Here is a 15,703-nt window from a genome sequence, read left to right on the forward strand (position 1 = left end):
GCCTTAATTTCCGAATCTCTTCATTATCTCTTACATTCTCATTCCCCGAACTCCCTATCTGATTAGTGACAACTAACTCGGTATCCTTGTTGGCCAGAACTTCCTCTGTGACTTGGAGCAATATGAGGACCAGCCAAAATGCCACAAACTAACCACCTTAAACTAACTGGACAAGAGATAGCAAATGGTTAGATTCAACTACTAAAAAAGGCAAAAGAATTATCAATTTTATGCAACTTAGTAGTTGCTCTTATTATTATGTGTCCGGGAGAAACCATTCCGATTGTGTGTCCAAAATAAATTGATGTTCAGAATGCGCTCATAAGGGTGTGGCCTAGCGGTTCAATGAGGTTGGGATGAGCACCATGAGGTCTCAGGTTCAATTCCCATCAGAGACGAACACTAGGTGTTTTCTTCTCATCTGTTCTAGCCTTGGTGGACAGAGTTACCTGGTACCTGTTTCTGGTGGGAGGTGGCAGGTATCCCGTGGATTTAGTCGAGGTGCGCGCTAGCTAGTCCGGGCACCACAGTTATCAAAAAACATAAAATTCTTGGGGAGCAAAATATATTAGCGAATACTTAATTGTGAAGACAGAAGAGGAGCATTGAAATATATTTATAGATGCATAGTGGGTCTTGTTATTAGCATATAGCAAAATGATTTTAGATAAATCTAAATTATTTGTTTTGAATTTGGTAATAAATTTATCAACACAATTTGATTTTGGAAGCTTATTAATACCATATAGTACAATGATTTCAAGTAAATCTAGATAATCTGCTCTGAATTTAGTAAAAGATCTCTTAAGACAATTTGATTTGGAAAGTTAGTTAATACAACATATTAATATCGTTTCAAGTAAATCTAGATAATTTGGTAATAGATTTATTCAGACAATTTGATTTTGGAAGCTTGTTCATACCACATTAATATAGTTTGAAGTAAATTTATATATTTTGGTCAGAATTTAGTAAATAGATCATTAAGACACTTTTATTTTGGAAGCTTGTTCATACCACATATTAATATTTCAAGTAAATCTAGATAATTTGGTAATAAATTTATTCAGTCAATTTGATTGTGGAAGCTTGTTTATACCACTTACTAATATGATTTCAAGTAGATCTAAATTATTTCATCCAAATTTGGTAATAAATTTATCAGTTCAATTTGATTTGGAAGAATTAGGTATGTTCTTAAAATGCTTCAACATTTAAAATTTGGTATGTGGCCTAGTGGTTCAATGAAGTGGATTGAGCATCATGAGGTCTCAGGTTCAATTCCCAGCGGAGACATACACTAGGTGGTTTCTTCCCATCTGTATCTGTTCTAGCATTGGTGGACAGAGTTATCGGGTACCTGTTGCTGGCGGGAGGTAGCAGGGATCCCGTTGAATTGATCAAGGTGCGTGCAAGCTGGCTCGGACACCACGGTTATTAAAATAAAATAAAATTTAATACCTAATTTAGGGGGTTGTTAAATCCTAATGACCAATGGTTGATGTTGCATATATTCTTGTTCTTGTTGGCTCACTAATTGTTCACATTGCAACAACTTTATTACATTTTATGAAATATTAATAAATTTGACTTATTATAATCAATTTAAAGTACAAATATTATGGACAATGTCATTATGTGTACTATGCAATATATCCTTCTTATTAATATAAACCCCTCTTTATATTGCAAGAGGACTGCAAAAATATGTGAACTGGATCCAAAATAAGGTCATTTATTTTGCTAATATCCCATGTTTAAATTAAGCTTAAATGGTCATGACTCAAATTTCGAGGTCATGGTGACACCTACTCTAGCTCACCGGTAGGTAAGTCAATCCTCACTCAAATCAACATAAATAAGAAGAGTGTGGACGAAGTAAAAACTTTAGAAATAAAGTCTCAATTCAATTCATAAATAGAGAAACTAAGTGTAGAATTTAACCAAGTACGCCCAAAATCTAGTTTCACCCTTACAAGAATATCTAGCTAACTAAAAAACGTCTTGAAAACTATAACACAATCTGAAACAGTTAAGACAAGAAAGTAAAGATAGAGGGAGTCCGACAACACTTAAAACGCCAACTAGCTCACCAAAGCTCCAAAAGCAATTTGCCTCGCACAGAATATCAACAAGGCCTGCTAGCACTAGGATCTACATAAAAAAGATTCAGCAAGACTAATATCAGTACAATAACACGTGCACATCATAGACTGATCGAGCAATAGTTAGACAAATAGGAATTGACCGAGTTTGTCTGTTGCATCTCTCTGTCCATGCTTGTCCTCTTTTGACGTTTTGTCCTTATGAACAGATAGATACACTTTTTAAAAAGCTGTATATTGAGGCATTAAAGAGAAAGTATAGAAAAAAGTTGAAAGTAATAAACATTTAGGGAACAGTGGGAAAGTTCAGCCAGTCCTAGTTAAGAGATAAGTGATGCAGACATGTCGTTCAAAACTACTGAGCCTTGAGCATTGTAATCAATTTACTCCTAGTATCGTATTTACTTTAACTTACATAAGCTTCAGGAAAGTCATCTGAAAGGATTATACGGGCAACTATTCATTACATTGGTAGCATTGGTCTCGTTTAGAGTATCAGTCTAGTAATTCAACTAATCCACTCGTGGAGTGTAAAAAGTCCTTTAGCAATGCTCAGTTAACATCATTGAAGTCCATTTTAGTTATCAAATGTGACTTTCAAGTGCCATAAATAGATGCTATTTTAAGGACATAATTCATAATAGCTACTAAGTTATAATTTTCCTTTTAACTTCTAATTAAGTCCATAAATAAAGTTCATAATATGATTATCATGACTTTTTAGTTTGTTTTATCACCAGAAGTCTTCTATTTTAACAAGTACTAGTATTCAAAAAGTTGAATAGGTTGTCATTTTCTATTTAATGAAGCTGTTTTCTTTTATTATGTTGTTGTGTTTTACTCCGAACTTCCAAAGCTTTCTGTATTCTTATATTGAATTTACACAACACCAACAAAACAGCCGATATAGTAATATTTGGCTGCCATTTTCACTTATTTCTGTGGTCTATTTGATATGGAGCAGTATGCTTCAGCGTGCTTGAGAAAATGCTCCATTCTTGGCCTTGCATAGGTTGCTTTAGAATTGACATTGAAGTGTATCCACACATAGAGCTTGTTGAGAAAGAAAGCATCTTTAGTTGCTTGTTTGGACGCCTGGTGAATATTTTCCCTTGAATGCTGCCGAAACCTCTTCTCTTGGTTAAATATATAGAGGTGCTGTTGTTTTGCTCCTATTTCGAACCGTGTTGTAATGCTTTTACGTGAGCCGAGGGTTTATTGGAAACAACTTCTCTACCTCCCAAGATAATGGTAAGGTCTGCATACACAATACCCTTCCCAGACCCCACTTGTGGACTACACTGGATATGTTGTTGTTGTTGTTACTTACTATTTATCTTTTTCTAGTGCATGGAAAGTAATGCCTTTGATCATTGAACCAAAATATATTGGATTATCAGGTTGTGTTATAAATGGAAGTGTTTTGAGCAAAGTCATGCCAAGTTTTGATTCCATTACTTTCTGTCAAGTAGTATTTAACATCTAAAATCTCACGAGTCACGCTTCAATGTTTCCGACAGAGTATTCCAACATTTGACAGTCTTGGTGATGCATTCAGGAGTTCTCTAACTGTAAATACTGTTGACGACATTTCTGACTCATCATTGAATCTAGAGGACACTCACAAACCCACTACAAAGAAGTCTACTCGGAAGGCTATACAGATGGTCTAAATTCTGGTAAAGATGAAGGCAACCAGGTACGGTTCAAAACAGGGTTTGAAGTTGGCGAAGAATTATGCTTTTACAGAGGTTGTATTGATATCTGGAAGACTGCAATCCTAGTACAGCCAAATATATCGTAGAAAGTATTATCTGGAACACTGCAATCCTAGTCCGCTTTTAATGTTTTGTCCTTACGAACAGATGGATATTCTGATTCAAAAGCTGTCTACTGAGGTATTCAGGAGAAAGTATAGAAAAATATTGAAGATAAGCCTATGAATGCATACAAAAGATACGGAAAATATTTTGAAATAGCTTGATTCTCTAAAGAGACATCCAGTCTTCTATCTAATAGTTATCACAGAGTTTAGAGGTGCTCCAAAAATTTACAAAGAACTCAAATGTTTTAGTATCAAACATCATTGATTTCCCTCTTCAGCTCTTCCTAAGCAGTCCACTGGAGTTCCTATATCCAATTCTTACGTACTCGTCCTTTCCTCATGAGTTTCCTGCATGAGATAATTTCTCTAATATTGGCAGGCATTACCCATTCAACTCGAATAGTGTTTCACAACATAGATCATATTTGATACGTAACCAGACAATACAGCTCTACTTTCTTTTTGATGGTATTGCTCTCATTTAGGGTATCAGTCTAGTCACTCAACTAATCCACTTGTGGAGTGTGTTAGGTAGAGTAGTAGTCTGGTAGTTGAGACTTCGCCCCTCTTGTTAAAGCCCGATTGGGATAGACGGGCCTGCCTCGTTGCGGGTCAGCTGCTTCTTTTTGCTATACTCAAATGTGGCAAGGAATGCTTCACTTAAGGGGGCATCTCCCCCACCATCTGTCTCCAAAAGCTAATTCTGGTCTCTTGATGATCTACAGAAAAGGAAAGAAAAAAAGAAGCTATGTACATATTAAAGTTTGTTTTTAATCCAAACTTTCTGGCCACCCCCGCCCCCACCCCCGCGACACCATACTCACTGTGTATGTTGTTTGTGTTTTAATCCCAACTTCCGAAGCTTTTCTGTGTTCTTATATCGAATTTGCCTGCCACCAGCAGAACAACCATTATTGTGTATATTTGGCTGCCATTTTCTCTTATTTCTGTGGTCTATTTGATATGGAGCAGTATGCTTCAGAGTGCTTGGGAAAATGCTCCAGTTGGCCTTGCATAGGCTACTTCAGAATGGACGTTGAAGTGTATCCACAGACACAGCTTGTTGAGATAAAAACTATATTTAGTTGCTTGTTTACTTGAATGCTGCCAATACCTCCTCTTGGTTAAATATAGCGGTGCTGATGATTTTCTCCTATTTCGAACTTCTTTTTAATGCTTTTCCTTGACCCAAGGGTCTATTGAAAATACGACCTCCTAAGGTAGCGCTAAGGTTTGCATACACCACCCTCCCAAAAACTCACTTGTGGGATTACACTATGTTGTTGCTGCTAAGTCAGCCTTCGAAGACAATATATTCAAGCTTTTTGTAGATTAGTACTTTCTCAGATTAGGATTCTGTGAAGTGATAATTTAATTAAGCTCTAGTAGATAGTGATCATCTATCTAAGTTGTGCGGATTCTTCACTTTCGATGCCACATTCATGTCAGATTCTTCAAAAAAACATTACCTTTGGAGAATCCACCACACCTATTGACATTTTTGAAGAATTCGAGCGACAGTCATCTATAGTTATGATGATAAATTTACGACATAATACATAAACGTGCTTTTTAACTTCGCCTCGGTTGGCATCTATGTCTCCAACTTTAGGTGTGTACAAATACACACTTGAACTATCATAAAGTTGATCAAGTGGACATACTCTTCCTACATGGCAAATCTCACTTGATTTGATATGCAAGGCCTGTGCATCTCATACTATTTTCATGTAAGGATCACCTGCCTACTTGTTACAACTTTATAGTAGTTTAAAAGCATGCTAGTACAAATTCAAAGTTGATGGACATAAATATCAGCGAAGTCAGATTAAAAAACACGTTTGTATATTATGAGCAATATTTGATCTATAGTAAATAGATAATAAATTTCGAGGTCCTAGGTGGGAGGCAAGAGGTGATGCATTCAATCTCTGTAAATAAATGATTTTCTAGGTCCGGAGACAACTAGGCTTGATGTAAGTGGAGATACTCTCCAAAAGTAATTTTCTTATAAAATATGCATGATATTAAGGAGTCAGGCTGAACAAAAAACGCATGATAAAAAAAAATCAAAGACAGAATTTTCCTAAATATTATGTAGCCTCTCGAAGATTAGTACAAACAAATGTCTTCGTATCATTGTGCAAGACTATTAGACATCGCTCTTATACTCATGCGACTGGTAAATCATGCTTTCACACACAACTAAAAAAAGCACAAGAGTCATGATGACACCTATACGCATCTGAAAGTAGGACATTCAAATCACCCTTCAACAGTTTCAAAAATATAGTAAATAAGCGAAATTAAACCATCAATACGTTTAAAACCTTAGGAATCTTTATAGAGTTTTAGTGGACAGAGTTATATGGTGTCTATTGCTGGTGGGTGATGCACTTAAAGGGATTCGCGACTGGAAATTGTTAATCTAGGAGCTACGCTCGAAGAAGATGATAGCTAAATCAAGGATTAATTCGAGAAATATAGCTAAAAAAAAAAGAAATTATAGAGAGAATATAGAAGAGAGAAACTTGAAATATTATTCATGAATGGATGATTACACCAGTGATGCTTGGTTTTATAGCTAATAATCCCACTTGACAGCTGTAACTAACTCTAACCGATTAACTAACTATGTGACTTGAGCTACAGTAATAACTGCAACAGTAAAAACACATTTTTGAATTCTAATATAGTTTAACTACTTCCAGCTAATTTATTGATTCCAGTTGTGCTTCAATTCCTCTTCAGTTTCTCAACTTGTATCAATACCCCTCCTTAAAGAACATCCTTGTCCCCAAGGATTAAAGTAAGGAAACCTCAGAGTAACTCTGAAATATATTCCCATGTAGCCTGTGTTGCATCAATTTCAGTCCATTGCACCAGGACCTGCTGTACAACCTTGTTTCCCGTTTTTACCAATCTCTTATCTAACACCATCTTCGGAGTAGGGCAATAAGGGCTAGAGAGATGTATGACAAGAGGATGAGTGAAACTCAGAGGTAATACATGGCACCTCTTTAGTTGAGAGACACGAAAAGGAAGGCAGGGTGAATAAGAACATCACTAGGCATTAAAAGCTTATAAGCAACAACTCCTATCTTGTCTTCAATCATATAGGGGCCATAATGCATAACAACAAGTTTGTTAAAAGGCTTGGAAGCTACTGAAACTTGTCTGTAAGGTTGCAATTTTAGATGAACCCAGTCACCTACTTCAAAGGATCTATCTGATCTATGCTTGTCGACAATGTCTTGCATTTTTTTGTTGAACCCTTATAATATGAAACTTTAGCAATTGAATAACAACCTCTCTAGCCTCCAAGCTTCTTTCTACCATCTCCAAAACACTTTCAGCCACTAAGTAAGGTAGATGAATGCGAGTTTTTCGACCATATAGAACTTCATAAGGTGTGCACTTAATAGTGGTGTGATAGGTAGTATTGTACCACCACTCAACCAAGAAAAAATGATTAGCCCATTCTCTTGGATAGTCAGGCAAAAACATCTCAAGTAAGTTCTAAGGTCCTGTTGACTACCTCAGATTGTCCATCTGTCTGAGGGTGGTATGCAGTATATCTCTAAAGTTGTACACCTTGCAAGGTGAATAATTCTAGCCAAAAAGTACTTAAGAAGACTGGATCTCTATCACTAGTCATGGTCATGGTAACAAGTAATCCATGTAGCTTAAAGATGTTATCCATGAAACATTTAGCAACTGACTGGGGTGTGTAGGGGTGCTGCAGACTTAAGAAGTGATTATATTTGGTGAGCCTATCTACCACCATCAAGATGACATCTTTACCATCCTACTTGGGAAGGAATTGTAATGTAGTGTCCTATTAGGAAAAGGATTAGAATGTAATGTCTATAAATAGGTCCTCAATGTAATCATATAGTTACAATAATTCAAAAATATTTTTCTCTTATATTTTCTCACATGGTAGTAGAGCCTCTACGATCTTGGTAGAGAATCAAAGAGCTTCCACTATCGGAGGGCGGCTATAACCTATATATGTCGCTCGTCCGGCCAATGATCATGTTAGCAAAAGTTAGGCCACCACACTTCTTTCCCGTACTTTCTCATATCTAATTTGTGTAGCACCATGCATCTTTCTGGTGACTACTTTCTCATATCTGAGTTGCATAGCACCATGCGTCTTTCCGATGACTCCTTAGATCTGATATGTGTAGTTCCATGCGCCTTTATGGTGACTCCCCAGATCTGATTTGCGTAAGGTCATGTCATCATTCCGACCCTATCCATATAAGTTTCCTTTTTTAGTAGGGTTGTTCCGTCATTCCAACCCTACCCATATAAATTCTCTTTTTAGTAGGGTCATATCGTCATTTCGACCTTACCCATATAATTTTTATTTTTTAGTAGGGTCGTGTCATCATTCCTATTCTACCCCTATAATTTTTATTTCTCAGTAGGATCGTGCCATCATTTTAACCTACCCATATAATTCTCTTTTTTCAGTAGGGTCGTGTCATTATTCCGACCCTACTCATATAATTTGTTCTCAAATGATGACCACTTTTCAGCCATCAAATCAAATAATCCGGCGTGTGAGTATGTTCCGGGCAGTTCTTCGGTGACTATCTTGTTCAAGATCTACTATCTCTTGCTTTCGAGATGAACCATATATTTTGACCAGTTTCCGACAATTTTCCAGTGACACATTGACTTTCTAGCGATGTTTACTACTTTTCGGATCATTTTTTTAGTTTTTTCCTTTTCAATTGAGATTTTTCAAACGTCCAGAGCAGTCCTTATCAGTTTTGTTGCAGATATCTTCGTCAAGTCCCTCACTGATCCTTGTATAAGTTACATCCATAACAAGCTTGGTACATATGTCTTCTATGCACCTGCTTGAGGGAGAGTGTTAGAATATGAGTAGGAATATGAATAACATATAGAATCTTACTTGGGAAGGGATTGTAATGTAGTGTCCTGTTAGGAAAAGATTGGAATGTAATGTCTATAAATAGGGGTCTCAATGTAATAATATAGTTACAACAATTCAATAATATTTTTCTCTTATATTTTCTCCCAAAATCTAAGCAAATATCAGTCCACACACCTCCAGGAATAGGTAGAGATTGTGGAATAGGTAGAGATTGCAAATACCATGGAGAAGCAGCTGCATCATAAATATGTCTTTGACAAACAACACATTGGTTGATGAATCTTCTCACATCTCCATATAGTAGCATCCATGCCTGAGTATCCACCTTGTGGAGTACTATGCCACAAGGAAATAAAGTCAATCTTCAACTATTGTTGATCATCACCTATAACTAACCTTCATTTCCATTTGAGCTGCTCATCACACCAAATGTAAGATTTAAAAGGTCGTGTCTGTACTTTCTGAATAATAACTTGTGCAGGATCCACCTCCCAAGATGCCTTAATCTTCATTTACAACTTATCATGTATGTGAGTAATGAGATGGCTAATAATTCAGCATCAGGTATTCTTGACAATGCATCAGCAACACTATTCTCAGAGACTTTTTTGTACTCAATACTAAAATCAAAAGCCATTAGTTTGGATGTACCATCAATCTGGAAATCAGTGTGAATTGGTTGGTCAACCAGGCGTTTCAATGCCTTTTGGTCAGTTCTCGCTATAAAATGGTTGTGCAACAAGAAAAGTGACCATTTGGTAACTGCAAAAGTGAGAGCAAGCAATTCTCTGTCATATACAAACGTAACTTGATGTTTAGAAGCAATGCTCTTGTACTCATGAAATTGATGAAACGTGCTTTAACACCAAATTTAGACGACTGAAAAATGCACAAGAGTCATGATGGCACCTACACTCTCCCCAAAGTAGGATATCCAAATCACCGCTAAACAGTTTCGAAAGTAAAGCAGTTTCATTGGAAAAAAGTAAAGCTAAGCGAAAGTAAACCATCAACACATTTAAAACCATAGGAATCTTTAATAGAATTAAAATGTGCAGTTTAACAAAATACAACTCCAAGACTCAGTGTCATGTGTACACGAACGTCTAAGATTTCAGTTACTTGTTTAGTATCTGATACATTATCTGGAAGAGGAATTGACAGAAAATAAGGAATAGAAAGAGTCTAGTCAAATAAGCCATAGAAAACACATGTTTGAGGTTGAACTAGGAATACCAAATTTCAGTAACTACTCTTTGATGACTTGTCTTATACTTTCACTGCAATTCTATCACATATGCGTTACCTCTTTAATTTGAGCCATGATTGGTACGCACCAAAAAGACTTCTTTTTGTGCCGAAAACGAGCACTTCCTTTTAAAAAGTGTGATTGAGTATTTGTGGGTGATGATGAATAACTTCTGTTTCTAAAGACATAAAAGTTACTACTAATTCTATTCAAATGAAAGATTATCAAAGAGTATTGTTTGCTTCGAGCTATTCAGGACCAAGCAATGGATTTCATCGCTAATTTCTTTACTCTTTTTAGTATCTAGAGAATTATAGGTTTTATGTTCAAATCCCTGAAAAGCGACAAAAGACTTCTAGATGATTTCTTCCTAATTCCCTTAGGGCAAAATTCAGAAATAACATACTTATCCCCTTAATTATGAGTTTCATAACAACAGTTTCATAATTACATAATATAGCAAGTTATATTTTGTATTTTTGCAAACTGTTGCTACAAAAATACAAATACATATGATTTTTACTGCCCTTATGATCGATATGTATTTTATATTTTTTCAAACTGTTGCTACAAAAATACAAATACATACAAATACATATGCTACAAAATATAATTTGATAAAAGTGTTGTTATTTTTTATAATTTAATACTTAAGTATGCTACTTTATGTATTTTTTCCATCCTTATACATAAACCTTGGTGGACAGATTTATCACTTCTATAGTGGACTGTAGCGGTTAGCCAATTTAATAGTAAGTGGTAAGCACTTATTTGCTCCAGGTGTATACACCAAACTCAATATATACATATCATAATTAATGGAGAAGAGTCATTATTTCACTTCTGAACTTGTCCTCACAATTTACTTTTGCACTTTAACTTAACACATGTTTATTTACCTCTCTTCATAAGTTTAAAGTGAATTAGTATCACCCCTAATACTGACGTGGATTTTAAAAAAAAAAGAAAAAAAGTGCATCTTTTATTAAAAAAATGAGATGGCCCCACTTTTATTTTCATATATATATATATATATATATCATCTTCAATGCTGCCCACCGCCCTCACCTCTCATCCCCACCCCGCACCTCACACCCACACCCCACAACTCTTTCTTCTATTTTTTTTCTTACACCCCACCCAACCCCCCACCTCACACCTCATTTTTTTGTGTGTTTTTTCTCACACCCGCACCTCCGACCCCATCCCAAACCTCTTTCTACTTCTTCTAACCTTCCACCTCCAGATTTCCCCTTATTATCCTTAGGGTAAATAACCGATATCTGCTGGACCAAAGGATTGGGTCCTTTGTCTTCTTCATAGTGAAACTTCACTGGCATATTAGTCCACAACTGTAAAACAAAAGTCATTCTGGCACTTTTGATGGACACGTCCTTAGGGATTTCTGAACCATCTCCTTGCACATGAATTTTTGCCCATTTAAGATGGTTCCAAAGCTTCTTCTCCTCCTCTGTTTCAATCCAACCTCCACAAAGGTTTTCTATGACCGTAAAAACAGTATCTGACCAAAGATGCAGAGGAAGATCCACAATCTGAGTCCAGGTTGTGGTGGGCTTATCTCCTTTTCCCACTGTGCCTAATGTCGGACTCCACCATTCTACCCGGAGAAAAATCTCGTTTTGAGTCCAGCCTTCAGCTATCACACATATTCTGCTGTATTCCTGCTCGCAAATTCAAAGAGGAATATTACTTCCCCATTTCAGAAATGTTTAATCCATGATTGATTTTTCAGACCCTGTTTGTCCATCTCAGGATTTCTGACAAAGTAGGATAAATTTTATCCCCCACTTCAAAGAAACCCACCAAACTCCTTCTCAATACCTCACTTATTGTGCTGGTGTTGTCATCGATGTGAATGGGACCTCCACTATCAATGTTGGCTCTACATTAACTTCACTAGAACTCCTATTTATCCTTTTCTACTTCTGAGGGATTCTATGTAAGGGATATTTTCGTCTACTAGTCTCTGTTTAAATCTGTTCTCCTCCACCTTCTGGGTAAATATAAATCTACCCATATTCTCTGCTATGAACTCCCAACCAGAGTGAAAATTCAGTTCTGGGACGATTATGACTAACCTTCTTCTTCCCCTTACATTTATCAAGCTAATATATCTCCCAGACTTGTTAAAATTTCTAGAACAGAAGATCTCAAAAAGATTCTCTATTTTCTTCCACCTTTTGACCACATTCCCCTTCGTCTTAGATGCCTCCCTTAGTACTTAGATGATCCTAGTCATCTTTTTTTTTTTTTTGGATGATTCAGGTCATCGATCTCTTGCTGAAGGAAGTCCTAGTGATAGCATTTCTGCTCCTTTTTGTCAATTCAAACCACTCCCCTATTATCCTCGTGATTCGGTTGATATCAAATGACTTAAACGTCAACTGCAAAATAAATACAATCTTCCATTTGTGGAAGAGGGTTTGAGAAAGAAATAAAACAGTGATGATTTCCGATGACCGTAAGGATCACCGGAGGGAAAAGTGGTTTATGACAAATGTATAACAACTTAATGCTTACAAAATAGATTTCATTAATTTACATTTAAACTTGGAATAGAGTATTCATTATACTAAATAAAATTGAATTTTATAATATAAAAAGAAATAGAACACAATTTAAATGTGATTTAATAGATCCCCAAATATTATTCATATATCTAGAATGACTGAATAACACTAGTCATTTCTTTCTACTAACATAGCAAAACATTCACCTAGTATTAAAACAACACAAACTAATAAACGATGTGCGACAATATAAAAATGAAGGATATTATTTGAAAAACAACATGATAAAAAAAGTAAAACTATGGAAAGAAGTATGACCAGTCATCATGACCTTCTATTGGTCCATGACTTGAACCATTTTCATCCACCAAACTTTTTGATGCGCTCCCAACTTGAAAATCACTACTTTGACCTACTGTTGTCGGCTGAAAATTAGGGGGAAGTAGTGGAGGTTGAGAAGTATGATATTATCCACGGTTAGAACCACTTTCATCCACCAAACTTGTTGATGCGCCCCCTGTTGGCTCAAAATTAGAGGGAATTAGTGGAGATGGAGAAATTTGAGATTGTTGGTTGAGTTGTTTCTTCCTTTTATCAAGTTTAGCTCATGTAAGAGCAGATAACTTTAACAATTCTTTGATTTCTCTAGCATCAAGTTCATCATATTTAGACCCTATCTCGAATAATAGGGTCTAAATATGATGAACTTGATGATAGAGAAATCAAAGAATTGTTAAAGTTATCTGCTCTTACACGAGCTAAACTTGATGAATAATTGGTTGGACTTAATTTCCCTTATCTTCTCCTTGTTTTTTTGCTCTATTTTTTTAATTCTTCTTTTTTTTTCTCCTTCAATTTTCTTGAAAGGCACCTTTCGTGCTCATCTAACTTTTTTTACCTTTCATCCTCAGAATAACTTACATACCTTGTGAGTGCATTCTGAACATCAATTTGTTTTGGCCACGTAATCGTTGTGGTTTCTCCTTGACACATAATAATAACAACTACTATATTGTATAAAATTGTTAATTATTTTGCCGTTTTTATTAAACTAGCTATTTTTTCACTTAAACCCATGGTGATATTTGGAACACACAGGAGAAGAAGAATGAATATATGAGAATTGCTAATATTTTTTTGGGAGAAAACTATATGAGGGAATACTTAATTGTGAAGACAGAAGAAGAGCATTGAAATATATTTATAGATGTATAGTGGGTCTTGTTATTATCATATAGTAAAATGATTTGAGATAAATCTAGATGATTTGTTTTGAATTCGGTAATAAATTTATTGACACAATTTGATTATGGAAGTTTGTTAATACCTTATAGCAAAATTATTTCAAGTAAATCTAGATAATCTGGTCCGAATTTAGTAATAAATCTATTAAGACAATTTGATTTGGCAAGTTAGTTAATACAACATATTAATATAGTTTCAAGTAAATCTAGATAATCTATAAGAATTTGGAAATATATTTATTAAGACAATTTGATTTTGGAAACTTGTTTATACCACACATTTATATAATTTCAAGTAAATTTAAATAATTTGGTCAAAATTTGGTAATAAATTTATTAAGACACTTTGATTTTAGAGAAGCTTGTTCACACTACATATTAATATTTCAAGTAAATCTAGATAATTTGGTATGAATTTGGTAATAAATTTATTCAGTCAATTTGATTCTGAAAGCTTGTTTATACCACATACCAATATGCTTTCAAGTAGATCTAAATTAGTTCATCTAAATTTGGTAATAAATTTACGTGGTCAATTGTTCATACCACATAAATATTTCAAGTAAATCTAGATAATTTGGTATGATTATGGTAATAAATTTATTCAGTCAATTTAACTAGGAAGCTTGTTTATACCACATACTAATATGATTTCAAGTAGATCTAAATTATTTCATCCAAATTTGGTAATGAATTTACCAGGTCAATTTGATTTTGGAAGAATTAAGTATGTTCTTAAAATGCTTCAACATTTAAAATTTAATACCTAATTTAGGGAATTGTTAAATCCTAATGACCAATGGTTGATGTTGCACATATTTTTAATTCTTATTGGCTCACTAATTGTTCATATTGCAACAACTTTATTACATTTTATGAAATACTAATAAATTTGACTTATTATAATCGATTTAAAGTACAAATATTATGGACAATGTAATTATGTGTACTATGCAATATATCCTTCTTTCTCCTATATAAGAAGTGGGAGTGGAGTTTGCTTAGGCTCCACTCCGTCCTCATGTTTGCTTGCCGTCATTTCACTCACCTGCTTCGTGATTTTACTATATTATCCTTAATTAATTAGTATATATCATTTTTGTATTAGAAAAATTAATAATATTCAATTAAAAAATTAAAATAGACATTTATGACATGTCTGCTTCAGTTTGTTCAACCGTAATTTTACTATAACACTCCTAATTAATTATTATAAGTTATTTAAGTATTAAAAATTAATAATATTTAATTTTAAATTAACTTGATATCTTATATGAGGCTCACTTAATTTTTGTACACAAGTACTTTTATAGTAATTTTCCTATATAATTTCTAATTAACTATTATAAGAATTAAGACATGTCTGTTTTATCGTTTCAATCATAAATTTATTACATCACCGCTAATTAATTATTATTACCATCTAAGTATTGTGTTGCTTATATTGGAATACAGGAAAAATATTATAAATCGCATTAATTAAAATTAAATTATTTTTAAAAAATATAATAAACTATCAACGCTATAAAAGTTTGGACAAGGAGAGTAAATTTATATTATTTAAAAATTACATAAACTGTATTATAAATTATAGAGATAACACATAAAAATGACCCTAAACTTGACATCAAATTATAACGTTGACCTTAAACTTTGATAGTGCACAAATATGACCTTTAACTATTCAAAATCTGAACAAATATGACCTTAGATTTCGCAACCCCCATGCGTGAGTTTCACTCGCGCCTACGTGAAAAGGTAATCCAATCACATGGTGCCATATCGTTAAAAGGGCTGACTTGGAGGGAGGTCATATTTGTGCAGTTTTGAATAGTTA

The 15,703-nt window shown here is 34.5% G+C and overlaps 2 long non-coding RNA genes across 3 annotated transcripts; one reads left to right on the forward strand and one right to left on the reverse strand.

Moving 5' to 3' along the window:
* Positions 1 to 209: 209 nt before the first annotated feature.
* LOC124898776 lies at positions 210 to 4,102 on the forward strand. Its single transcript, XR_007055552.1, has 2 exons — positions 210 to 1,405; positions 3,626 to 4,102. It is a non-coding gene; the product is annotated as an uncharacterized LOC124898776 (long non-coding RNA).
* A 4,787-nt stretch (positions 4,103 to 8,889) lies between these two features.
* On the reverse strand, positions 8,890 to 13,900 carry LOC124898775. Of its 2 annotated transcripts, none has more exons than XR_007055550.1 (2): positions 12,954 to 13,900; positions 8,890 to 9,604 (listed from the first exon to the last, which is right to left on the reverse strand). It is a non-coding gene; the product is annotated as an uncharacterized LOC124898775 (long non-coding RNA). The 2 variants fall into 2 exon arrangements; XR_007055551.1 differs by having other exon boundaries at positions 12,941 to 13,900.
* Between the last annotated feature and the right edge of the window lie 1,803 nt (positions 13,901 to 15,703).

Source organism: Capsicum annuum, chromosome 5 (genome assembly GCF_002878395.1).
Source record: "Capsicum annuum cultivar UCD-10X-F1 chromosome 5, UCD10Xv1.1, whole genome shotgun sequence".
Classification (NCBI taxonomy): domain Eukaryota; kingdom Viridiplantae; phylum Streptophyta; class Magnoliopsida; order Solanales; family Solanaceae; genus Capsicum; species Capsicum annuum.